Raw genomic sequence first — 25,716 nt, 5'->3', positions numbered from 1 at the left:
CGGGCTTGAAGTAGAATTCTGACTGGTTGCAAAATGGCCTGGAACACCTGGCGCCACTGCACAGGATCGCAAGAGGCCGTAGAGAGTTGTTGACTCAGCCAGCCCCATTGCAGGCTCAACCCTCCCCACCACCAAGGACATCTTCAAAAAGCAGTGCCTCCAGAGGGAGCTTCCATCCCCCATCACTCAGGACATGCCCTCTTCTCACTGCTACCATCAGACAGGAGGTACAGGAGCCTGAAGACACACACTCAACATTTTAGGAACAGCCTCTTTTCCACTGCCATCAGATTTCTGAACAGTCCATAATACCATGAACACCACCTCAGTGTTTTGCTCTTTTTAAAAAATATATAGTTCTTCAAAGTTCAAAGTATATTTATTGTCAAAGTACGTATACAATATACAACCTCAAGATTTGTCTCCCTACAGGCAGCCACAAAACAAAGAAACCCAATAGAACCCATTAAAAAAGAGACTGTCAGACAGCCAAAGTGCAGAAAAAAAAATCAAATCATGGAAACAAACAACCGAAGTTCATGAAAGTGAGTTCCCAGCCACAAAGCCATCAGTGCAGCCGATCCAGGAGCCCATCAGCTGCAGGCCACAGCCTTAGTTCGGTGCAGAGACGAGTAAACCTCGCGAAGCAGTGAGCGGAACCAGCCCATCCATCGCCTTTGGCCCTGGCACGTCAACCTATTCAATCTGGCCCCACGCTTAACTTTGCCAAACCTCAAGTCGTTTCTCACTCTGGGACCCGGGCCTGAAACATGCCACCTTGACTGTGCGTCGCTCAGTTCTGCCACATCAAACCGCCTCCAAGTCCACCAGCAATGGCCATCCGCACTCATTCCTCATTCCTCACTCTCTGGCCCGGGACCCTTTGCCTCAATTCAGACCGCACACACCAAGCTGTAACCCTTCTGCACCTTCGAGACCTCACACCGCAAAAATGGCAAATCCTACAGGTGTTTCAAAAGCTCATCTCCAAAAGGGAAGTCAAGGGCCATCAATTGTAGTGACTGTATCTGAGAAAAAGTGTGATTCATACAGTTATAGTTCTGTATGCTACCAGCAAGTCATCGCTCTGCTTCACCAGTGACATCTCGAACCGGATTGAAACTCGTAGTAAACAGGAGAAAATCTGCAGAAATCCAAGCAACACACAAAATGCTGGAGGAACTCAGCTGCCCAGGAGAAAAATACAGTCCAATTTTTAGCCCAAGACCCTTCAGTAACTTATAGAACTTTTTCTGTTTTGTGTGGAACTGCTGTTGTAAAACAACAGATTTCACAAGATATAGCAGTGATAGCCAACTCTGATATTAATAATCTTCTCCTCAGACTGCTAAAGCCATGGAGAAGGTCACAGAGAATTTTATCATTATTGTCTTCCTAGAGATAAAGATTAGCTTCATTTGTCTCACGAACGTCATTTCGGTCAACGACCAACACAGTCCCAGGGCAGCCCGCAAATGTTGCCACGCTTCCAAAGTAGCGTGGCCACACAATTTACTCACCTGAACCTGCACACCTCTGAAACGTGGAGCGCGCGGAGGAAACCTGGGAGGAGCAGACAAACTCCTTACAGACAGCGTCAGGAATTGAACCTCAATCTGCAGTGCCTTGGCTGGCACTGTAAAGCGGGACGCTAACTGTGCCACCTTCATTGTGAGGTAGCTCCCAAGCAATGGGAAGTGACCCACATTGTGCAGAGTGCTGTGTACCCTGGTGAGGCTGCAGTACCCAGTGAAGAGCAAGTCTATTACCTCAACAGAGGCAATGCACAGTCATTACCTTAATCCTATACTCATACCCTCAACCTAATCTGCCGTGAATTATTTTTAGATTTCCTCAATTCTCTAGTATCTGGTTGCTGAACGTGGGTGTTTACTTTGACTGGTCAAATGTTCCAATTATGCAGATGGCCACAGTTCCGTGAAACAGGTCCACTCTCCTGCCCATTCACCCGATACATCAGTTACAGACACCCTCCGGTTACCCTGGCAGTGCAAAGAGAGCAGTGGGAATTACAGTTGGGGGGGTGGGAGAGGGCTTGGTCTGCTCCACTATTCCATCATGGCAGATTTACAACCCCTCCCAATCCCATTCTCCTGTCCATAACCTTTGACACACTGACTAATCAACCTTTGCCTTAAAATTTACTAAATGATTTGGCTTCCCTGATGAAGGGCCTTGGCCTGAAATGTTGGCTGATTATCCCCCCTCCATCGATGCTGCCTGACCTGCTGAGTTCCTCCAGTATGTGCTGCCTTGGATTTCCAGCGTCTGCAGACTTTCCTCGTGTTTGTGGCCTCCACAACTGTCAGTGGCAATGAACTCCACAGATTCGCCATTCTTTGGCTAAAGAAATTCCTCCTCCTCTACATTCTAAAGGGGCGTTCTTTTATTCCAAGGCTGTAAGACTCCCCCACCACAGGAATCATCCCCTCCACACCCACTCAAACCTTTCAATATTTGATCCACCCGCCATTGTTCTAAACTCCATTGAGTACAGGCCCGGAGAAACCACAGGGAGTGGCTTTGATCAGATATCAGAACATATGCAGACAAACAACAGAAAGAAAACCAGTTGCATTGCTCTGCAGGAACCGGTGACAACGACCCCACAACAAGCCTGCGATTCCAACAAGATGACACATTATTTAGGGAGCCCGATTTGGAGATTTGTAGGAAGGCAGGCCTGCACAGGAGCCCTGTGCTCCATTCCCTACAACTTTCTCGGGATAGTTGCCAGGCTGTGGAAAAGGGTTGCCAGGGCAGAGGGCGGAGAAGAGGAAGGCTTTTTTAAAACAGTCATCAATTCACAAAGAAGAGGAAATCTGTAGATGCTGGAAATGTGCTTGCTTGATTTGGAATGTTCAGTCATTGGAAGCAGATTCAATAACAAGTCAAGTTTATTGTCATTTAACTATATACATGTATACTGTCAAACGAGACAACGTTTCTCCAGACCAGGGTAAAGCACAGTAGTATACACAGCACAAAATAATTTAGGAAAGTAAGAATTAAATCTCCAGATGGATTGCACATAAATAAACTACAGTGTATACAACACTGTAAAGTTTAGAACAGATTAACTGGCGACACTTCGAATGCGATGCGGCAGGGAGTTCAGAAGCCTAATGGCCTGAGGGAAGAAACTGTTTCCCATCCTGACCGTTCTTGTCTCTATGCATCAGTCTCCCACCTGATGGTAGAACGTCAAAGAGGATGCTGGATGGATGGGTGGGGTCCTGCGTACCCAGCGCTCCTGATAAATGTCCCCGATGATGGTGGGGAGACTCCTATGATCCTCTCAGCCATTATGGAACATAAAACAATGCAGCACATGAACAGGCACTTCAGCCCACAACATCAGTGCCAAACACAGTGCAAGCTAGACATCTCACCTCTCCTGAAAGCTCCGGGAGTCTCTCGCATATTGATAGCGGCTCCCTGACGCCCACAAATTATACAAAATATCCTGGAAATCGATTTTTCTGAGAGACAGACAGAAAGAGAGCAAGAGACAGACATGGCAAGAGTGTTCCAAAACAAAAAGGAAATATAAAACGTACTTCACCCCAGACTACACTAAAGTGTACCCCTGCCTGATAGGGGTCAAAAATAATGACAGTGTTGCTCGCTGCACTGTTTGCAAAGTGACTTTTCTATTGCCCATGGTGGGTTAAATCACTGTAAAAGACATGTTAAGGTGAGTTTAATAGGTGTCATTCGTTCATTAGCATAGTACTGTTATTAAAACCAGCTGGCTAGCTGCTAAGGAGCTACTCTATTGCAGACATCCCACCTCTCCCGGGAGACTCCCGCAAATCGCAAATCGATGGTGCTACCTCCCGGAAATGAGTTTTTGCAGGGTGGGACGTTTGTTAAGCTCAATCTCTTCTGCTAACACCTGATCTATATCCTGACACTCCCTGCGTACCTATCTGCCTATCTAAAGATCTCTGTTTCCACCTCCACCCTGGCACTTAGCATTCTCTGTGTAGGGAAAAACATGTGCTGCACATATCAGAATGAGAATCAGGTTTATTATTTATTTTTTGAGGTACAGAGTGGAATAGACTCTGAGCTGTGCTGCCCAGCAACCCGATTCAACCGCAGCCTGATCACTGGACCAATGAACCTACTAACCGCACATCCCGTGAACCAGACTTGCAGTATTTTACGTTATCAATGTCCAGCGCAGTCTCGTGATCGCAAGAAAAATGCCTACAGTACAGATTTGCATTGTTTTGTTGGGCCTGGAGAGGCCACTGCGACCAAGTATGCAGCCATCTTTCCTCTTCCCCTGCAGACGCTGCTCAGCTCGCCGAGTTCCTCCGGCAGACTGTTTGTTGCTCAGCCCTTGAGTTCTGATAAAGGGCTTCGGACGTGCCCCTCTTCCCCGCCGCCTGATCTTCTAAATGTTTTTATACCGGACAGTCGTGTTTCGTAGCATCCCTTCGGCCCAAGTCATCCGTGCCGACCGCAGCACCCACCAAGCATGGAAACAGGCCCTTCAGTGCAACTCACCCACACGGCCATTTACTATTCAGAGATACAGCGCAGTAACCAGACCTTTTGGTCCAGCGTGCCCGCACCGCCCAATTACACCAACGTGATCTATTAACCTACTGACACGTATGTTTTCGGAGTATGGGAGAGAACCGGAGGAAACCCACGCGTTCGTGGGGAGAACGTACAAACTCCTTACAGGCGGTGGTGGGAATCACTGACGTACGTCGTGAAATTTGCTGTTTTCTGGCAGCAGTTCAGTCTCAGTAAGGTGACATCCATCGTCAGCTTCCCCCACCAACCCCGCGGGCCGTGCCCGCTTCTTGATCAGAAGATACACACCTCAAAGTTCAACAACAGCTTCTGCCCCACTGCCATCCGGTTCCTGAACCAACCAGAAACACTCCAACACTACCTCAGACTAGATATTCGTCAACTTGCACTAACGGCGTTAGGTTTTGTTTGGATTATGTCATTGTGGGCTACCCTCATCACCCAGGACATGCCATTGCGTTACTGCCACTGGGGGGCAGGTTACTACCACTGCAGAGCAGTTTGCTACATCGACGACTGCATTGGCGCTGCCTCCTGCACGCATGCTGAGCTCGTCGACTTCATTAACTTTGCCTCCAACTTTCACCCCGCCCTCAAATTTACCTGGTCCATTTCCGACACCTCCCTCCCCTTTCTTGATCTTTCTGTCTCTATCTCCGGAGACGGCTTATCTACTGATATCTACTATAAGCCTACAGACTCTCACAGCTACCTGGACTATTCCTCTTCCCACCCTGTCTCTTACAAAAATGCTATCCCCTTCTCACAATTCCTCCGTCTCCGCCGCATCTACTCTCAGGATGAGGCTTTACATTCCAGGACGAAGGAGATGTCTTCCTTTTTTAAAGAAAGGGGCTTCCCTTCTTCCACCATCAACTCTGCTCTCAAACGCATCTCTTCCATTTCCTGCACATCTGCCCTCACCCCATCCGCCCACCACCCCACTCGGGATATGGTTCCCCTTGTCCTCACCTACCACCCCACCAGTCTCCAGGCCCATCGTAACTTCCGCCACCTCCAAAGGGATCACACTACCAAGCACATCTTTCCCTCTCCCCCTTTCTGCTTTCCGCAGGGATCGCTCCCTACGCGACTTCCTTGTCCACTCGTCCCCCCCATCCCTTCCCACCGATCTCCCTCCTGGCACTTATCCTTGTAAATGGAACAAGTGCTACACCTGCCCTTACACTTCCTCCCTCACCACCATTCAGGGCCCCAGACAGTCCTTCTAGGCGACACTTCACCTGTGAGTCGGCTGGTGTGGTATACTGTGTCCGGTGCTCCCGGTGTGGCCTTTTATATATTGGTGAGACCTGACACAGACCGGGAGACCGTTTTGCTGAACACCTACGCTCGGTCTGCCAGAAAATGCAGGATCTCCCAATGACCACACATTTTAATTCTACGTCCCATTCCCATTCTGATATGTCTATCCATGGCCTCCTCTACTATCAAGATGAAACCGCACTCAGATTGGAGAAACAATACCTTATGTACCGGCTGGGTAGCCTCCAACCTGATGGCATGAACATTGACTTCTCTAACTTCCATTAATGCCTCTCCTCCCCTTCTTACCCCATCCCTGACATATTTAGTTGTTTGCCTGTTCTCCATCTCCCTCTGGTGCTCCCCCCTCCCCCTTTCTTTCTCCCTAGGCCTCCCGTCCCATGATCCTTTCCCTTCTCCAGCTCTGTATCACTTTCGCCAATCACCTTTCCAGCTCTCAGCTTCATCCCATCCCCTCCGGTCTTCTCCTATCATTTCGCATTTCCCCCTCCCCCACTACTTTCAAATCTCTTACTATCTTTCTATTCAGTTAGTCCTGACGAAGGGTCTTGGCCCGAAACGTCGACTGTGCTTCTCCCTATAGATGCTGCCTGGCCTGCTGTGTTCCACCAGCATTTTGTGTGTGTGGCTTGTCTGAACTTCCAGCATCTGCAGATTTCCTCGTGTTTGCTTCCACTGTTACTACCACTGCAGAGCTGGTTACTACCGCTGTTACTACCACTGCAGAGCTGGTTACTACCGCTGTCACTACCACTGCAGAGCTGGTTACTACCGCTGTTACTACCACTGCAGAGCTGGTTACTACCACTGTTACTACCACTGCAGAGCTGGTTATTACCACTGTTACTACCACTGCAGAGCTGGTTACTACCACTGTTACTACCACTGCAGAGCTGGTTATTACCGCTGTTACTACCACTGCAGAGCTGGTTATTACCACTGTTACTGCCCCTGGGGAGCAGGTTGAAGATGCAGATTCAATGTTTTAGGAACAGTTTCTTCCCCATTACCATCAGATTTCTAAACAGTCCATGAACACTATCTTGTTATTCCTATTTTTTATACTATTTATTTATTTTGTAATTTAAAATAGTTTTACGTCTTGGCAATGTACTGCTGCCACAAAACAACAAATTTCAAGAAAAGAACGTAATATTCTACAGATGCTGGAAATCTTCAGAATGAGGTTTAACATCACTGGCATATGTGAAATTTGTTGTTATGCAGCAGCAGTACATGGCGATGCATAATAATAAAATCTATAATTGCATACAGAGCTGGCTGGTGGTGTAGTGGTATCAGCACCGGGCTTTGGGGTAAATGGTCCCAGGTTCGAATCCGGCCAGCTCCTTGCACGCTTTCCATTTGTGCTGGGCCGAGCATCGAGCTGGCAACTCGTAAAAATCAGACAAAATGCTAACGAAACAGCAAGGTTGCCGCCCAATGTGCTACAAGGTGTGGAGAGGAGAAACAAAGACTATAACATAAATTAAATCAAATAAAAAGAGGCAAGTGAGCTCGAGGCTCAATAGAGGTGAGTGAAAGTGAGGCCTGTCCACTGTACTGAGAATGAGGAATGCCAGAGGTTTCAGCGATCGAAGTGCCAGGCCGATCTGAAAAGGTCGGGTACAGGCCGAAATGTGGCAGCGAGGTCCAGGACCGGAGCGTGTTGAAACGACAGGGCCTGGGTCCTAAAGCGGGGAATGCCCTGATGTTTGGGTGATTTAAATGCCAGACCAGATTGATGAGGCAGGGTGCAAGGCTTGGACTGTTTCTACGCTGCAGGTCTGTTCCAGCTTCGTGACTGATGACTCAATTTCGTTCTGAATGATATTTGCTTACTATATTGTTTGCACGATTTTTATTTAATCTGCACTTGGGCGTTTAACGGTCTTTTTAAAAAATGGGTTCTCTTGGGTTTCTTTGTTTTGTGGCCACTTGTAAGTAGACAGATATCAATGTTGTATAAAGTGCACATAACCCCTGCCTATTATGTCACTGGCATTTAGGGCAGCAATGAAGGTCCTCCATTTCTGCCAGTGTTCAAGGCTTCCTCTTGGTTTTCACTACAGTCGGCCCTCCTTATCCACGAGGGATTGGTTCCAGGACCCCTCGCGGATACCAAAATTTGTGGGTGCTCAAGTCCCTTATTCAACCTGTCTCAATGAGGTGGACCTTAGGACCCACCGGAACCCCAGACCTTATTTAACCTGCCGCAGTGTGGTGGACATTAGGACCCAGCAGCAGAGATCTGAATCCACAGTGTTTCTGTTCACGAAAATAATCATGATAACGATTGAAAATAAAGTGGAAATAAAGTGATCTGAAAGAGGTAAAACGCCATCAGTCATTGGAAAAGCGTTAGGCTACCGTCAGTCAACGATCGGAACAATTTTAAAAGATAAAGTGAGAAAGGCCCTGCCCCGATGAAAGCTACAATTATTACTAAGCAACGCAGTGGTTTAACTACTGGGTTTTGGGTTTTTGATCCTCCACATCAACCAGGCACGGATGGAGAACACGCTCGGAAGTAGTCTGTCACTGGATCGAACTCGGGAACTTCCGTTCGCTGAAACATACGTTCTTAAGTGCTTTATATGCATAGAAAGGTAAAATATATACTGTATACTAAGACAAACGTTTGACTAACTGATGCTAAATAATACTGGATGTACCTGTTCCGACTTACTTAGTAAGAGAACTTCCGATTTTTTCGATCCCGATCCACGATAACCCACGCACTTCCTCCCATATACTGTAAATCATCTCTAGATTACTTATAATACCTAATACAATGTAAATGCTATGTAAAATAGTTGTTATACTGTATTGTTTAGGGAATAATGACAAAAAAAAGTCTGTACATGCTTGAACAACAAGTGCTGGAAGAGCACTTCTGGGTTTTTGCGATTGATTGAATTCGCGAATAAGGAGGGCCGACTGTACTGTCAGTCATGTAAGTCCCGGGTGGAGACTCAGGAATACCGTCACACTCAGATGTCGAAGGATTCTTCATTGCTCTTTCCATAACAATTTTATTTTGTTAGCCCTGAGCTGAACCCCCAACCTGGAGGACTGGTGGCCCACTCTTAGTCTGACCTTTACCCTTTGACCTGTTTGACATGGGTGACCCTACTAAGAGCCAAAGCATAAAGGCCTGACTCCAGCCAACATCGCTCTCCGGGTCATTGAGGCACGCAAGCCTCCAAACCCTACAGCAAGGTTGTGGTCCTCTTGGAGGACTGCATCAGAATCAGGTCAAATATTAAATGGTTAAGTTAAATAAGTAGTGCAAAAACAGAAATAAAAAGTAGCGAGGTAGTGTTCATGGGTTCAATGTCCATTCAGAAATTAGATGTGTCCTGGCATTCAGAAATTAGATGGGATACATTCCTTGGTAATAAATGTACTTTGAATGAAGTAGAGCCACTGGCATGACTTCTTCGTGATTGCATCAATGTGTTGGGCCCGGTTCAGATCCTCGGAGATGTTGACATCCAGGAACATAAAGCTGATCACCTTTTCCACCACTCAACACACAGAGAGAGTGTGTATGGACCCACTAGGGTTAAGAGAGTAAGATGTTAAACTCAACTGGGATTCCAAATCTGCAGCCCCTTAATGTCTTAGTTGCAACTTGGCAGTGCTTTAATTCTGAGTCAAACCATGAAGAAAGCATTCGACGCACAGATTAATTTCTGACCACAAGTCAGAGTCACTGCTTGCTTGCTTCCGTCCCCGTGACGTTGGGCTTTTCATCTGTGCGTCCAGTTGGCAGGGCGAGCTGTTCACTGGCTCCAGCTCTGGGATCAGTCAGACACCCCTCTGATACCCTGTCATCACCTCGGGCTACTGGAAGGATGTACGAGGGTTACTGCAAGCAAAACAGTTACACAGGGGGTCCTTGCAAACCCTGCTGTGAGCTTGTTCTTGTCACTTGAGATGATCAGCCTCAATGTTCAATCTGACTCACCCCTCATTCCTCTAAACCAAGTCCACGCACTCAGTCCAGAGTTTTACTGGAGAGTTGAGGCTGAATATCAGTTTGTTTAAAAGATGTCGAAGGAGATGTCAGCTGAGTAATTCCGGAGGATGGTATCAGTCACGCCAACAATTATGACATCACTTACTTTAAAAGAGTGTTCCTATTTGTCCGAATACATGCCGTGGGTCTCAAATAGCCTCTGACAACCAAGTCCAGCTCCTGGCCTTCACACATGGCTTAGCTACTAAGCTCAGCAGCACTGTTTCTACTGACAGGAGAAGGGGCAACGATGGGTTACTGGCACCTTAAAACCAGTCGCTTCAGGCAGGTGGGGCTCGACAGCTCATCTGGGAGAAGGAAAACTCTGATCTCAAACCTCTACTGCCTTGTGGCTATATCCATTCACGGGGAAGACTTTGGGGGGGGGGGGGTTAACCCCGAGGAAAAAATCTGGAGCTCGAGTCCCTAAGATAGTCCTACATTGAGTTCAACAGTGACTGGAAACTCCTGCGATGTCGCTGGTGACGAACTGTATCGGTCTCTGCCGTTCCTTTGAATTCATCAGGTGCACGGAGAGCGGGAGCCGGCTGCACGGGCAACTTCTCCATATTGTTTCGGGCCCTTTATCTAAGAAAGGATGTGCTGAGACTGAAGAGGGTTCAGAGGAGGTTCACAAAAAGGATTCTGAGTTTGAAAGGCTTCTCATATGAGGAGCAGTTGCTGGCTCTGGGTATGTGTTCACTGGAATTCAGAAGAATAGATGGGGGAATCTCACTGAAACCCATCAAATGTTGAGAGGCCTCAATAGAGTGGATGTGGCAAGGATGTTTCCTTTGGTGGGACAGACTCAGAAAAGAGGGACATCCATTTAGAACGGAGATGAGGAGGAATTTCTTTAGTTGAGGGGGAAATGGATCAGACATGATGAAATGACATCTCTTGACAAGAGCACTCCCTCCAAATGCCAGTATCATGCATATTAATTCTGAACAAGGAATTATTCAACCTAATAATGTCCAATACATATACATTTAAGTATAACTTCTCTCCTTTTATACCCATCGCCCAGTTGAGTTTCCACCATCTTCTGAATTATATATAAATGTTGGCCTTTCATTTCCTTATGACACTTTGTTCCCACAGTGATTGAATAGACTTGTTAATTATGGCTTTCATCTCTCCTTTAAGCAAAGGCACCATGACATTTATAAACTTAATATTAAGTGATTGCTTGGCTAGAATGTCTGCCACCTCGTTTCCTTGGTCTTGGATGTCATTGAGTAAGAGGTTGTTGTTGGGGCACATCCAGATACTGAGAAACTTCAGCACTAACAGATTTACCATATAATTTGAAATCAATTCTGGGTGAAATGGTCCTTTTAGGAAACCAAGTAACTTGAGTCTTTAGCTCAGAAAATTTAAACCCGCTCTGACATCCCCATTCCTCTACTTCATAACACCTGCCTGCATTACATTTTCCTTATAAATTAACTATATAATTTATATTCCTTCCTCTCTTCCACACTGTTATACAATGATTTGGGAATGTCTGAGCCAACATACAGGGGTTTCCAACCTTTCTGTATGCCATGGACCCCCACCATTAATCGAGGCACCTGTGGACCGCAGGTTAGAAACTCCTCAAAATATCATTAATCATAATGTTAAAAAGGAGTGGGCTACAAACACTCTCCTGTGGAGTCCCATCCTCTTTATCATATTCCCTTTACAGTATCATTCCCACTAACTTGTGTCTTCCTATCACATAAAAATCTTGAATCCAATGGAAGAGTCTTATTGCCTGTTCCCATCTTAACCAGTTTAAGCAGCTTTTCCACGCCGCCCTGCAATCCCCTGATTTAACCCAAGCCTAATCACTGGACAACTTACAATGATTAATTAACCCACCAACAGGTACAGCTTTGGACAGTGGGAGGGATGCACACACAGTCACAGGGAGAATGTACAAACTCCTGAAACACAACCTTAAACAAGATTTCAACCAGGTTTCCTGTACACATATACCATCAGCTTTATTTGGTAAATCCTCAATAAATTGCTCAAACTCTTGATCATCAGCTGTCAAACTTGTAGCGTTCCATTGTAAAAACAAATAACAACCCTCCTTTAAAATCTGAACATTACTTATTCCACTTTGTAAGGCATCATTAATAACTTTTATCTCCAGATGTTTTTTTCTGCAGCTTTAAAATATAATTTTAATTTTTTTCTGTCTGTCCTGCATTTAGTTTGTGCTGTGAAGATGATAAACTTCAGTTAATCAACAATCAGAGAATCCTTTGTTACATAATTATGCACTGTTTTTAAACTATCCAAATTCCGGATATTTATTGGTCTTATTGACACTGTCTTCTGCAGAGCCTCTATACGTGAAATGCCCATTTCCACCCGAACACGCCCTGCTTCCACAGCTTTCTTATATACAGCATAACAGTCAATTCCAACCAAACCAAATTGCCACTGCTGGCGACCCCCACAAATTTGTTATACTTGTATGATGCACCTTCAGCTCCAATAATAATTGTTCCAAAAGTCAGGGATATGTATTTGACCCTTTTTTAAGCAACCAGCAAACATACAATCTTAAAGTGATGAATTGTAAGCTTAATTGAGCAGTCAACCAAAGAAACATCTGTCAGCACTCAGTGCAAACTGCCGTGAATAAAGCATGAAGACACAACTTATTCCCTTCACTTTTACCAGACCCGCACCCACGGGACCAGTTACCATGACGAACGTGCAACACAGAATACAATGCAGATAGAGAACAGACGCACGCCTCCTACAGGACACCCTTCATAAGCAGTAGATATGGTCTCCTCCGCAGTTGCTGCAATTTAGCCAAACACCCTCTCCACAATTGCCATAATCATGTTCTCCAGCATGTCTACAACACTGCTTTTAACCTCTGCACATTGCTGCTACATGACCAAACTTCTGGCGTTGAAAACATCTCAGGGGGATGGCACATAGACTGGAACGATACAACTCATAAATGGTTCCTTGGGAAGACTGAATTGAGGAGGCGTTTCAGTGTAAGAAAGCCAAATGTCAGGAGCTGGTAGAGCAGTGCCAAATGTCAGGAGCTGGTAGAGCAGTGCCAAATGTCAGGAGCTGGTACAGCACATGCTATCCAGGTGGGGTGTAGATGTTTTGCTGGCTGTTTGATTTGGAGAACCTACTCTCTCCTTGGCATTACAGGAGCTGCAAAGAAAAGAGCTATCAGGACCATCACAGAGGCTGCTGAGCCATGGACTAATGCTGGGGGGGGGGACACTGGCCAGGGCCTGATCAAACCTGGCCGGGTCACCTGCATGACAGTGTCTGATGTTGAAAGATCTAAAACACTCAACGACCCCAGGTTACAACAGTAACGATGTGTCCCGGCACATCCTAGGATGTACCTCAGCATCAACCCTATCCCTAATGAACCCTATCCGTCAAAGTTTTCCCCATCAAATTTAATCAAAGCCGATCTGCTCTAACTCCAACACAAAACCCTTTTAAATGTTTAGCGTCCACAACTTTTCCCCTGACTAAATTATTTTCAACTTGGTCCATGGATACGTGTAGAGGCACTCCAGAGATTACTCCCCAAAGCCACTGTCATTCAATATCATTCCTTGGCATTATTTTCCTCCCTGCCACACCTTTTAACCGCCAAAGTTTTGCCACATTGCTTACTATCTTTACAAAATACTAAGAGCATCTTAAAGCTTTTGCACCCACAACAGCTCCCCCTGCTTTGTTCAAATCAGTAGTTAATCTAATTGGTGGTATCTGAAGCAGAGCCACATTCAAAACTCAGCAATACCTTAAGCTCTTGTTTACTTGTTTTATTTAAATCCTGTCTACTGCCTTCATCACTGAGCGACAAGCCACTACAATCCTCAATTGGTCGCTTAATTTTGCATTTCCCAGAAACCTGCCATTCGCCTTCCTCTGTACAACTCCTATCATTCAATACTACCTCCCGTTTGCTACCTCTGTCGCTGCTGGCTTTCTCTATCCCGGTCCCCACTTCCTGTCTGAGAGAAAACTCCCAACACCAGGCTCAGTGCCTTGATCCGCTTCACCACATCCCCCCTGGAATCAGAGGCCGTCCACTCTCTCAAATCTGCACCAGCCCCGACTCTGTCACTCTCCCAACCCCCGGTGTTAATGAGTTTGCTCATAACTTCCCAGAAGAAATTAAACTCTCACCCCCCTGCACTCCCTCCCTCCAACTTTCTCTCCTAATTAACTCGTTCCTCCCTCTCAGCATCCCTCTCCTCCTTCCTATTGCTTCAATTCCAGACTTCTGTCTTTCCCTCTCCCCCCACTTTTCTTGATTTAACTCCTCTCTCCCCTTTCTCTCAGGTTTTTTCTTTCTCCCTTGTCTCCCTCCACTCCCTCTCTCCCCCTCCCGTCTCGCTCTCTCTCTGCCCTCCCTCTTTCTGCCCGTTCTTTTCCCTCTCTCCCCGTTTCTCTCTCTCCCTCCCTGATGTTTTCAGCTGCCACAGGAAACGCCGGCTCACGGTGTCAGGGCGGACTGACTACACGCCCCATTCACAGGGCAGCGACGCCTCTGCCTTCAACCCCCTTGCCGACGAGAAAACAACTTTTACGAAAAGAGGGGAATTGTTTTGCCCGGAGCCCCTTCCCACCAAACCCCACCACTTACCGGCCGCGGGTCCCGAAGCGGGGCGACGGCTGCAGTTGAGCAGAGGTGAACCCCAGCACTGGAAGATCAGCTGAATTCTTCCCAAATTCCTAAATCAACTCAGACCGTACCATCCAACCTTTTGCAGGGAGGCTCTTTGCTCAGAGCTTCCGGCTGAGGGCGGTGGTGCAGTTTGCTGGCCCGAGGCTTCCTTGCGCGGAATGTAACTGTGGTCCGAGGCTCCGGAAACCCTGCCTCTATGAAACGCTGCAGGCACTAAAAGTCCAAAATTCAAATTTTTTTTAATCAGAATACGTATATGTCACCATATGCAACCCTGAGATTCATTTTCCTGCGGGCATAATCGGCAAATCTATAGAACAGTAACTATAACAGGATCAGTGAAAGATCAGCCAGGAGACAACAAACTGTGCAAATGCAAATATAATTAAATAGCAATAAATACCGAGAACATGAGATAAAGTGTGCTTAAAGTGAGATAATTGGTTTTCGGGACACTTATTTATTATTTCTTTATTGGGATACAGCGTGGAATAAGCTTTGCGAAAGGCACCGCCCAACAACCCCTAAATTAACCCTATCCTAATCACGTGACATTTTACAAAGCCCTATGAACCGGTACGTCTGGACAGTGGGAGGAAACCGGAGCACCATCGTACAAACTTATTAAGGCAGTGATGGGAATTGGACCCCGGGCAGCTGATACTGTACGGCATTGTGCTAACCACTACACTACCCTGCCACCCAAAGTTTTAAATAATTTGAAAATCAAGGATCAATTTTATTCGCCGTATACACTTACGTGCTGTAGTGTGTTGGTGCACCGTGTAACAAAAAGAATCAACAATTATAAAGAATTGTATAAAAATAAAGTTGGAGGTTAAAGTACAGATATGGAATAAAATTTTCATAAAGGCTGAAATACCAGCGTGCATTTACAATGTTATAAAAAGTGCTTTAACGAGTTTACAGTGCAGTGACTGAGGTAGTAGAGGAGGGTGGGGGAAGGCCAACTGGAACAGTTGCCTGTTGTTCTCGTATATTGTGAGAGGATGCCGCACCAAAACAGATAGAAATAGCTACACGTACAACACGCCGCAGGAACTCAGCAGGTCGGGCAGCATCCATGGAAACGAGCAGTCAACGTTTCGGGCCGAGACCCTTCGTCAGGACTGAAGAAGGAGGGGGCAGGGTCCCTATAAAGAAGGTGGGGGAGGGTGGAAGGTGCCAGGTGAAAAACCAATCAGAGGAAAGATCAAGGGGTGGGGGAGGGGAAGCAGGGAGGGGATAGGCAGGAGAGGTGAAGAAGGAATGTAAGGGGAAAGCACTATGGGTAGTAGAAGATGGCAGAATCTTGAGAGAGGTGATAGGCAGCTGGAGGAGGAGGCAGAGTGAAACTGGGATGGGGGAAGGGAGAGGGAGGGAATTACCGGAGGTTGGAGAATTTGATGTTCATGCCAAGGGGCTGGAGACTACCCAGACGATATATGAGGTGTTGCTCCTCCAACCTGAGTTTGGCCTCATCATGGCAGTAGAGGAGGCCATGTATGGACGTATCGGAATGGGAATGTGAAGTAGAGTTGAAGAGGGTGACAACCGGGAGATCCCGGGACATAGAAATAGCTGATGCTCTCTACGATGGCAGTACAGAATGATTTAATTATTTAAAGATACAGTGCAGAAATAGGCTCTTCTGACCCTTTGAGCCACACCTTCCAGCAACCCACTGATTTAACCAATTTGCAATGACCTATCGACCTCCCAATCGGTACATCTTTTTATCGTGGCAGGAAACCGGAGCACCCGGAGGAAACATACACAGTCACGGGGAGAACGTACAAACTCCTTACAGACAGCAGCGGGAGATGAACACAGGTCACTGATGCTCTGATGTGTTGTGCTAACTACTAGGCTGTCGAGCTGCCCTATTGCACTGTAGAATCATAGAAAAGTATGGCACAGAAACAGGCCCTTTGGCCCATCTAGACCATGTCAAACTGTCTAGACCCATCAACCTGCACCGGCACCATAGCTCTCCCATCCCCCTACCATCCATGTACCCATCCAAACTTCCCTTCAACATTGAAATCGAGCTCACATGCACCACTTGCACTGGCAGCTCATTCCACACTCTCACCACCCTCTGAGTGAAAAAATACCCCTCAATCATCTCACCTTTCACCCTTAACCCATGACCTCTAGTTGTCGTCCCACCCAGCCTCAGTGAAAAAAGCCTGCTTGCATTTACCCTAACTATAACCCTCATAATTTTGTATTGTTACGAATGTGCCGCAACTCTGAGGGGCCAAAGGGTACAAAGTCGCCCCCTCCTTTTTGAGAATCACAAGATCGCTATTAATTCGGGTCTGGGACCCAGGAAATGAGAGAGAATCCACAAGGATTTGGAATGTGTCCTGGCCTCAGCGAAACAAAGCCACTGATAACGGCTATTGTCCCTTGGAGATGGAATTGTGTATTGAGTACTGTACTATTCATTGAAGCCCTTCAGGGGACGACCAGAATGGGCTGGTTGAGGGATTGCATCATCCCAACCTGATTGACATCTGAGACCCCGTGAGTAAGGATAAAAGAGGGTCTGGGGAACAACCCCTTCAGACGCACCAGGAGAAATGCTAGAAATCCCGTGACAGCGTTTAATAGTGACAGCCGGTGGGGGGCTCGTGTGCGTCCTTCCCTTGCCTGGGATTGGCGGGCTCGCCATGGAAGAACAGCTTAGCTAAAGGAGAGGCCACAAGTGAACGGCCACACCAATGAGACTCTGACGGATCGAAATCATAAAAGGAAAGCCAGCAAGTTTCTCAAAATCTCTCTCTCTCTCCAACCATTGCCACATAGTGGTCCCCAAAGGCTGCAGCCTGCATGAACTGAGTGAACTTTATATTTCCATCGGACAATACATTATCCCCTAGACAACGATAGAGCTTATTTCTTATTGATTATTATTATACCCGCGCTTTTAGATTTAGTATTGATGATGTATATTATCTGTATATTTGCATTGATATTATTTTTGTGTATTTTTACTAATAAATACTGTTAAACATAGTACCATCAGACTTCAACGGACCTCTCTATCTTTGCTGGTAAGTGACCCAGTTACGGGGTTCGTAACAGTATACCTCTATCAAATCTCCCCTCAATCTTCTGTGTTCCTAGGAATAAAGTCCTAACCTAACTCAGGTCCTCCAGACCCAGCAACATCCTTGTAAATTTTCTCAGAACTCTTTCAACCTTATTTACATTGTTCCCGTAGGTTGGTGACCAAAACTGCACACAATACACCAAATTAGGCTTCACCAACTTCAACATACTATAAGTATGTCTGGAGATGGGATTTTACCAAGTTCAAACAGGAGAGTATTGCTGAACTTGGACAAAATCCTCACTTCATCTACACTGTGTCTGTTGACTTCATAACTCCTTCCCTTACTCTCTTAGCTTCTTTCTCTCAGAGACATCCCTTGGCTTTCCCTTAAACTCTCCCTCTCAGACTGAGTTTCTAACCATCAGAGTTTGTTGTCTTCTGCACACTGGTTAAACGCCCTAGTTGGGCAATCTTCCATTGATTCTTTTGTGGTTATTATTCTATAGATTTATTGAGCATGCTCACAAGAAAATTTACAAAGATTTACATTCTTGGGCAACTGGGATCTGTTTTGGGGTAGGGATGAATTGTACAAAAGGGACGGTTTGCACCTTAATAGGCGGGGGACCAGCATTCTGGCAGACAGGTTTGCCACTGCAACACGGATGTGTTTAAACTAAGTAGTGGGGGGGAGGGGATGAACTGGAAATATAAGGATGGAGTTAAAGGGAAAATGAAAATAAGAAAAGTTAAAAAGGACAACAGAATCAATGGAGTAGAAAGCTCAAGAAGAGATCATACAGTATGGCCAAGTGAAATAGGAATTGATATGAAAGGAGAGGGGAGTACCGAATTAAAAGTATTATATATGAATGCACGAAGTATAAGGAATAAAGTAGATGAGCTTGAGGCTCAGTTGGAAATTGGCTAGTATGATCTTGTGGGAATAACTGAGACATGGCTTCAGGCGAACAGGGCCTGGGAAATGAATATTCAAGGATATACATCTTATCAAAAGGCCAGACTGACTGGCAGAGGGGGTGGGGTGGCTCTGTCGGTGAGGAATGATATTCAGTCCCTTGCGAGGGGGGACATAGAATCTGGGGATGTTGAGCAGGATGGATAGAACTGAGAAATTCTAAGGGTAGAAAGACCCTAATGGGAGTTATCTACAGGCCCCCAAACAGCAGTCTGGATGTAGGGTGTAAGTTGAATGAAGAGTTAAAATTGGCATGTCACAAAGGTAATGATACAGTTGTCATGGGAGATTTCAACATGCAGGTAGACTGGGAGTATCAGAATGGTACTGGACCCCAAGAAAGGGAGTTTGTGGAGTGCCTCCGAGATGGATTCATAGAACAGCTTGTACTGGAGCCTACCAGGGAGAAGGCAATTCTAGATTTAGTGTTGTGCAATGAACCAGATTTGATCAGGGACCTCGAGGTAAAGGAACCATTAGGAGGTAGTGACCATAATATGATATGTTTTAACCTACAATTTGAGAAGGAGAAGGGAAAATCGGATGTGTCAGTATTACAATTGAACAAAGGGATCTATGGAGCTATGAGGGAGGAGCTGGCCAAAGTTCAATGGAACAATACCCTAGCAGGGAAGACAGTGGAACAACAATGGCAGGTATTTCTGGGAATAATGCAGAAGGTGCAGGATTGGTTCATTCCAAAGAGGAAGAAAGATCCCAAGGGGAGTAAGGGGCGGCCGTGGCTGATGAGGGAAGTAAAGGGCAGTATAAAAATAAAAGAGAAGAAGTATAACATAGCAAAGATGAGTGGGAAATCGGAGGACTGGGAAGCTTTTAAAGAGCAACAGAAGATAACAAAAAAAGGCAATACGCCAAGAAAAAATGAGGTACGAAGGTAAACTAGCCAAGAATATAAAGGAGGATAGTAAAAGCTCCTTTAGGTATGTGAATAGCAAAAAAATAGTTAAAACCAAAATTGGGCCATTGAAGACAGAAATGGATGAATTTATTATGAGGAACAAGGAAATGGCAGATGAGTTGAACGGGTACTTTGGATCTGTCTTCACTAGGGAAGACACAAACAATCTCCTAGATGTAATAGTGGCCAAAGGAACTAGGGTAAAGGATGAACTGAAGGAAATTTATATTAGGCAAGAAACGTTGTTGGATAGACTGCTGAATCTGAAGGCTGATAAGTCCCCGGGGCCTGATGGTCTGCATCCCAGGGTACTTAAAGAGGTGGCTCTAGAAATCGTGGACGCATTGGTAATCATTTTCCAATGTTCTATAGATTCAGGAACAGTTCCTGCTGATTGGAGGGTGGCTAATGTTGTCCCACTTTTCAAGAAAGGAGGGAGAGAGAAAACAGGGAATTATAGACCGATTAGCCTGACGTCAGTGGTGGGACAAATGCTGGAGTCAATTATAAAAGAGGAAATTACGACACATTTGGATAGCAGTAGAAGGATCAGTCCGAGTCAGCATGGATTTATGAAGGAAAAATCATGCTTGACTAATCTTCTGAAGTTTTTTGAGGATGTAACTATGAAAATGGACAAGGGAGAGCCAGTGGATGTAGTGTACCTGGACTTCCAGAAAGCTTTTGATAAAGTCCCACATAGGAGATTAGTGGGCAAAATTAGGGCACATGGTATTGGGGGCCGAGTACTGACATGGATTGAAAATTGGCTGGCTGACAGGAAACAAAGAGTAATGATTAACTGGTCCCTTTCGGAATGGCAGGCTGTGACCAGTGGGGTACCACAAGGTTCGGTGCTGGGACCGCAGCTGTTTACAATATACATTAATGATTTAGATGAAGGGATTAAAAGTAACATTAGCAAATTTGCTGATGACACAAAGCTGGATGGCGGTGTGAAATGACAGGAGGATGTTATAAGAATGCAGAGTGACTTGGACAGGTTGGGTGAGTGGGCAAATGTATGGCAGATGCAGTTTAATGTAGATAAATGTGAGGTTATCCACTTTGGTGGCAAGAACAGGAAGGCAGATTACTATCTAAATGGAGTCAGGAAAAGGGGAAGTACAACGAGATCTAGGTGTTCTTGTACATCAGTCAATGAAAGCAAGCATGCAGGTACAGCAGGCAGTGAAGAAAGCTGATGGCATGCTGGCTTTTATAACAAGAGGAATTGAGTATAGGAGTAAAGAGGTCCTTCTGCAGCTGTACAGGGCCCTGATGAGACCCCACCTGGAGTATTGGGTGCAGTTTTGGTCTCCAAATTTGAGGAAGGACATTCTTGCTATTGAGGGAGTGCAGCGTAGGTTCACAAGGTTAATTCCCGGAATGGTGGGACTGTCATATGTTGAAAGATTGGAGCGACTGGGCTTGTATACACTGGAATTTAGAAGGATGAGAGGGGATCTGATTGAAACATATAAGATTATTAAGGGATTGGACACGCTGGAGGCAGGAAGCATGTTCCCGCTGATGGGTGAGTCCAGAACTAGAGGCCACAGTTTAAGAATAAGGGGTAGGCCATTTAGAACAGAGATGCGGAAAAACTTTTTCACCCAGAGAGTGGTGGATATGTGGAATGCTCTGCCCCAGAAGGCAGTGGAGGCCAAGTCTCTGGATGCATTCAAGAGAGAGTTAGATAGAGCTCTTATAGATAGCGGGGTCAAGGGATATGGGGAGAGGGCAGGAACAGGGTACTGATTGTGTATGATCAGCCATGATCACAGTGAATGCCGGTGCTGGCTAGAAGGTCCGAATGGCCTACTCCTGCACCTACTGTCTATTGTCTATAAAATGAATCTCAGGGTTGTATGCGGTGACATATATGTACTTTGATAATAACTGTACTTTGGACTTTAATCAAAAGAAAAACACAGGAGATGGGGCTATCTTGTGTATGTCTAATTTTACTTTAAAGAGGTGCGCACATATGGTGACATGATGATGTGTGCCATTTGCGTATTTTTACATATAAACCATAATGAATTATATAAACAACGAAGAATGTTTAATCAAACAATATATTTATGATTGAGGGGGATGATTTACCGGGGAAGCCACTGTGACCGGGTCTGGTGCTGTGGCTCAGAAGAGGACTGCAGTGTCGATAGGAGACTCCATAGTCAGACAAGATAGAGACACCCAAACAGTATGTTGCCTCCCAGGTGCCAGGGTCAGGAATGTCTCAGATTGGACTGTGGTATTCTCAAGGGCAAGGCTGAGCAGCCAGAGATCTTATCATATATATGCGCCAATGACGTAGGTAGACAAGGTGAGGAGGCCTGAAGAGAGATTTTAGGGAGCTAGGTAGAAAGTTGAAAAACAGGATCTCCAGGGTATGTTACAAGGTGGGTGTCGATGGCGGACCCAGGTGCAAGACACAGACACTGGAGTACTAGGGACAGGACCAGGTTTATCGAGATAGCAAGGTGAGTAAAGAAGAAATGATGCTGGACATTGACACACAGGCCCTGGACGAGACTAGGATACTGGGCCAGGGCTAGGACTAAGACTAGGAAAGCGGGACCAGGACAAGGATCTAGGAACTAGGTGCCTGGGCTAGGACTCTGAGCCAGAGACTGGACAGGGACCTGGAACCTGGGTCTTGACTCGGGCTCGGACCCCAGATCTAGGCGAGGATGAGATGTGGCTACCTGACTGGACGTGGAACTCCTGCACAGGATGAAGACACAAAGCCGTGACTTGGACAGGACGAGGTTCTTGGTCTAGGCTAAGACAAGACGAAGTTCTAGGACTTGGCTTGGGCAGGACGAGGTTCTTGGATGTAGCCTGGACTAGGTTCAGAGACATCTAGACACGAGAAGGGAACTCTAGCACCGGGCTGGGCAAGGTACTCCTGGGCTGGGCGAGGAATCTCCAGCATCAGACATGGCTCTTGGACTAAGCTTAGTTAGGCTCTTGGGTACAGGGCCGCGACTCCTCTTTGGTGCGCGGGGCCAGGCCCCTTACTAGGACGCAGGGCAAGGATGCTTTTGTTTGGCCGGAATGTCATCTAGGATGCAGGGCCCAGATGACTGCCAAGGAAACTTGCCGAGGTAAACTGCCAAGGATTTGTATGGGAACGATCCAGCACAGGACAAGGAATCTCCAGCACCAGGCTGGGCAAGGCACACGGACTGGAAGAGGCCCCAGTCTGTGACACAAAGCTCAGACTTGAACAGGGAACATGGTACTCCGGAACAGAGCCTGAACAAGGACCCAGAAGCTAGAACTAGGAACCCTTGTCTGGGCTAGCACAAGATGTGTCTACAGGTCATGGCATGGCTACAGGACAGGACAAGAACACGAAGCCTTGACTAGGCCTTGGGAGACTGGAAATACAGAGCCTCGGCTTGGGCAGGACACAGGAGTCCCGGGCAGGCAAGGCTTCCAGGCATAGGTCACAGGCGGGAAGGGAAGGGAACAGTCCAGCAGGAAAACCTTGGTTTGCAGAGGTATTTATGTGCCAGCCCAAAATGAGAATCAGGTGCCCCAATTGAGGAACCCAGCAGAACAAGGGAGAAAACAGGAAAACCCAGAACAAGGATCGATGGACCAGAGTGTGAACCGGAATGCGGAGTTCACGGACCGGACCATGACAGGGTAGTAATCTCAGTGAGGGTAAGAATAGGCAGGTGAATGAATGGCTGAGGAACCAGTACAGGGGGCAGGGGTTCAGATTTATTCATCATTCGGTCTCTTCTGGGGAAGGTACAGCCTGTACAGATACACCCGAGTCCAAGGGGTTCCAATATCCTTGCAGGCAGGTTGGTTAAACCTAATCCAAATGGAACTAGATGGGAACTAGAGTGATAGTGCTGGGGATGAGGTAGTTGGTTTACAAACAGAAGAATGTGTGTAGTGAGACTGCTAGCAAGGATTGCAGTCAGCAGGATGAGTTGTAATGTAAAAGGCAGACAAAATCAAAAAGGTTGAATACACACTGAAGCTGTTATATTTGAATGCGTGCAATATATGGAATAAGGCAGATGTATGATGTCAAACACGAGGAAATCTGCAGATGCTGGAAATTCAAGCAACACACACAAAATGCTGGTGGAACGCAGCAGGCCAGGCAGCATCTATAGGGAGAAGCACTGTCGACGTTTCGGGTCGAGACCCTTCGTCAGGATTCAGTTAGTCCTGATGAAGGGTCTCAGCCCGAAACATTGACAGTGCTTCTCCCTATAGATGCTGCCTGGCCTGCTGCGTTCCACCAGCATTTTAGATGTATGATGTTGTAGGCATCACTGAATCATTGCTGAAAGAAGATTATAGCTGGGAGGTGAATGTATTGTATCGAAAGGACAGGCAGGAAAGCAGAGGGGGTGGCGTTGCTCTGTTGGTAAAAAACAAAATCAAATCATTAGAAAGAGGTGACATAGGGTTGGAAAGTGTTGAATCATTGTGGAGAGAGTGAAGGAACTGCAGGGGTAAAAGGCCATGATAGAAGTTGTATACAGTAAGTAGAGAAGCTACAGAAGGACTTAGACAGATTGGGAGAATGGGCAAAGAAGTAGCAGATGGAATACAGTGTCGGGAAGTGTATGGTTATGCACTTTGGTAGAAGGAATGAAAATGTTGACTATTCTTTAACTGGAGAGAAAGTACAAAAATCTGAGGCACAAAGGGACTTGGGAGTCCTCGTGCGAGATCCACTGAAGGTTAATTTGCAGGTTGAGTCTGTGGTGGGGAAAGTTAGCATTCATTTCAAGAGGACCAGAACATAAAAGCAATTTGTAATGTTGAGCCTTTATAAAGCACTGGCGAGGCCTCACTTGGAGTACTGTATTGTAGGCAGTTTTGGCCCTTTATCTTAGAAAGGACACTCTGAAACTGGAGAGGGTTCAAAGGAGGTTCATGAAAATGATTCCAGGATTGTAGAGCTTGTTAGATGAAGAGCATTTGATGGCTCTGGGACTCTATTCACTGGAATTTAGAAGAATGAGGGGTGACCTCATTGAAAGCTATCGAATGGTGAAAGGCCTTGATAGAGTGGATGTGGAGAGGATGTTTCCTATGGTGGAAATATGATGATCAGCCTCAGAATAGAAGAGCATCCTTTTAGACAGAAGATGAGGAGGAATTTCTTTAGCCAGAGAGTGGTGAATCTGTGAAATTCATTGCTACAGGCAGCTGTGGAGACCAAGGTTAATAGATTCTTGATTAGTCAGGGCATGAAGTGATACAGGGATACGGGGAGACTGGGTCTGAGAGGGTAAATGGATCAGCCATGATGAAATGGCAGAGCAGACTCGATGGGCCAAATGGCCTAATTCTGTTCCTATACATTATGGTCTTATGGTGTCACCTTACTCAAATATTACTGAAGTATTCAACACACACCACTCCTCCCTGCTCAGCTCTGAATTCCAACTCAGTATAGAATGCATCTGACCTCTGTGTGGCTAAGTACAGGTCCAACACCACATACAGGTTTGCTGATGACACCACTGTTGTAGGCTGTATCAAAGGTGGTGATGAATCAGCATACGGGAGGGAGATTGAAAATCTGGCTGAGTGGTGTAATAACAACTACCTCTCACTCAATGTCAATAAGATCAAGGAACTGATTGTAGACTACAGGAGAGGGAAACCAGAGGTCCATGAGCTGGTAACCACCGGAGGATCAGAGGTGGAGAGGGTCAGTGACTTTAAATTCCTGGGTGTCACTATCTCAGAGGACCTGTCCTGGACCCATCATATAAATATTATTGCAAAGAAAGCACACCATCGCCTTTACTTCCTCAGGAGTCTGCGGAGATTCGGCATGTCATTGAAAACCCTGGCAAACGTCTATAGACGTGAGGTGGGAAGTGTGCCGACTGGCTGTGTTACGGCCTGGTATGGGAACACCAATGCCTTTGAGTGGAAAATCCTACAAAAGGTAGTGGACTCGGCCCAGTACATCACGGGTAAAACCCTCCCAACCATTAAGCACATCTACATGAAATGTTGCTATAGGAAACCAGCATCCATCATCAAGACCCCCATCACCCAGGCCACGCTCTTTTCTCAATGCTGCCAGCAGGTAGAAGGTACAAGAGCCTCAGGACTCGCACCACCAGGTTCAAGAACAGCTACTACCCCTCAACCATCAGCCTCTTGAACAAAAACCGAT

At 46.2% G+C, this 25,716-nt stretch overlaps 1 protein-coding gene across 1 annotated transcript in view; it reads right to left on the bottom strand.

Moving 5' to 3' along the window:
- Window positions 1-14,681, bottom strand: part of LOC140729227 (phospholipase D1-like) — a 162,305-nt gene extending 147,624 nt beyond the window's left edge. The window contains exon 1 of the mRNA XM_073048753.1: window positions 14,532-14,681. The gene's annotated coding sequence lies outside the window, so the exon portion shown is untranslated. The remainder of the gene's footprint in view (window positions 1-14,531) is intronic.
- Window positions 14,682-25,716: the final 11,035 nt, after the last annotated feature.

This window comes from Hemitrygon akajei, chromosome 6 (genome assembly GCF_048418815.1).
Source record: "Hemitrygon akajei chromosome 6, sHemAka1.3, whole genome shotgun sequence".
Taxonomy (NCBI): domain Eukaryota; kingdom Metazoa; phylum Chordata; class Chondrichthyes; order Myliobatiformes; family Dasyatidae; genus Hemitrygon; species Hemitrygon akajei.
This window is presented reverse-complemented; position numbering and strand designations above follow the sequence as displayed.